The sequence below is a fragment of the Sinocyclocheilus rhinocerous genome, unplaced genomic scaffold, assembly GCF_001515625.1.
Source record: "Sinocyclocheilus rhinocerous isolate Xijiao unplaced genomic scaffold, SAMN03320098_v1.1 scaffold23515, whole genome shotgun sequence".
In the NCBI taxonomy this organism is placed as follows: domain Eukaryota; kingdom Metazoa; phylum Chordata; class Actinopteri; order Cypriniformes; family Cyprinidae; genus Sinocyclocheilus; species Sinocyclocheilus rhinocerous.
Genome location: NW_015623884.1, coordinates 1702 through 3830, shown reverse-complemented (window position 1 = coordinate 3830; position 2129 = coordinate 1702).

Sequence of the window (2129 nt, the reverse complement as noted above, 5' to 3'; positions counted from 1 at the left end):
GTTTTTGATCTTTCAAGCTTTAGAATGGCACTCAGCGGGTGTTGCAGGTCATCAGTCCAAAGCAAATAAAATTAAACGCATACATCCATAGTAAAACGTGCCTCACACGGCTCCGGGGGGTGAACGAAGGCCTTCTGTAGCGAATCCATGCATTGTTGTAATAAAAATATCCATATTTAAAAACTTATAAACACGTTTCTGTCACTTCCTCTAACTGTCGTATGCGCGTTCACGAGAGAGTGCCTTTCCCGGCGGATGACGTAGGACGTATGCTTAGCGTGAGCAGTGACGAACGTGGAGGCGCAGAGAAGAGGACACAGCAAAACAGCAGTTGTGATTTAGAAGTACAACAGCAAAGAAAAACCACCTGAATAAGTCAAATTTTTTGTTAGCTGTACTCTAATTTTTATAATTTATAAAATGGTGTTTTTGTGTGTATATCCAGGATGCTTTAGCAGAGCTAAACCCTTAAGATTACGTTCGAAAAAATCAAGGGGAGATTCGCCAGTAAAATTTCACACATTCCCTGTAAATGATCCTGAGCGTCTGAAGCTATGGCTGATCGCTATTCGTTGGGATGTAAATACACCAAAGGAAAAACTGTATAGACGCGTGCTGTGCAGTGAACATTTCAGCTCCGAGGATTATAGAGAAAGAAAGGGAAAGACAGGAAAATATCTGAAACTGTCAGCTGTGCCTGTGCCTGCGATGATGTTTCAGCCAAATGAGGTATGTATTCAAGTGTAATGGAATATGATTTGTTTTATGTTTTTTAAAATTAATGTATAATGTAACTACATTACAGGCACATTTATTTTAAATATTAGTATTCTTAAAGTACAGGTACATTTATTTTAAATATTAGTCTTCTTAACCTGTACATGCAATGTAACATCAAACTATGTAATGGATTGTTGTAGGACACAACAAGGGATCCTGCACAGTCAAGTTTGCCGGCTACAGGGGAAGATGACGAGACCGATGTCCAGTGTGCAGCAGCATTTATTGAGGCTGTTCCACAATCCACTCTGGTTAAACCAAGAAACATTACAAAAAGCAACATTGAACATAATGAGGACACTGAGACAAGAGTCCTGTTGACGCTGACTAGTCCAGAAGCAGTTAGCAGTATACGTCCATCTACATCTGGGACATACATTGCTTTCCCCCCCATACATTCAGATAAATCAGTAAGTAGTCATATTTGACAAGGAATAAAATGTTTATAATATAATAAAGAATGACTTCAAACACTGTTTTTATAATTAAAATACACAAATTGGATATCTTGTCTGTTTCTTGTAGGATGAGCCAGCACAGAATCAATCACACTCTGAGGAACTTGATATGAATATTAGCATGCTGTCATTGGATTGTCCTTCAGATAAGAAGGACACAAGTTTTGTGCCTCCAAGTTCGACATCTACCTCTACTCCAACTTCAGAGGAAGACACAGAAACAGAGATGTGGAAAGAAACAAAATGGATTGTGAACGAGTCTAATATGATGGACTTGTTCAAAAGATGTCAGGAATGTGGATCAGTAATAAAAGAAACCCAAAAATTACAAGTGAAATGGGAATGTGAAAAAGGACACAAGGGGCATTGGAATTCTTGTGCGGATGTTCGGGGAATGCCTTTAAATAATCTTCTGGTATCTTCAAGTGTTCTTTTCACTGGAGCCACATACAGCGACATTGCTGATTGGGCTGCATTAATGAACTTACAGGTGCCAAAGAAAACCACTTACTACGCAGTGCAGTCATCTTATCTAATTCCTGTTGTTGACGCAGCATATAGAGAGAAACAGAGAGTAATTTTAGATGAAATGCACATTCAAAATACACACCAGAAGGGAGTGCATTTATCTGGGGATGGGAGAGCAGACAGGTAATTAAAATAAGTTAATTCTACATTTTGTTTTACATAGATTGAAATATAAAAATGCAATCTTTTCCTTATATGCTATCTTCAACAGCCCAGGTTTTTCTGCAAAATACAGCACATACAGTCTCATGGATGATGCATCGGATAAAATTGTCCACATCGAATTGGTGCAGGTGAGTTTATATGCTGATAATGTAACAAATACATAACAGTGTTTTGACAATAAAAAATATATATTTTTAA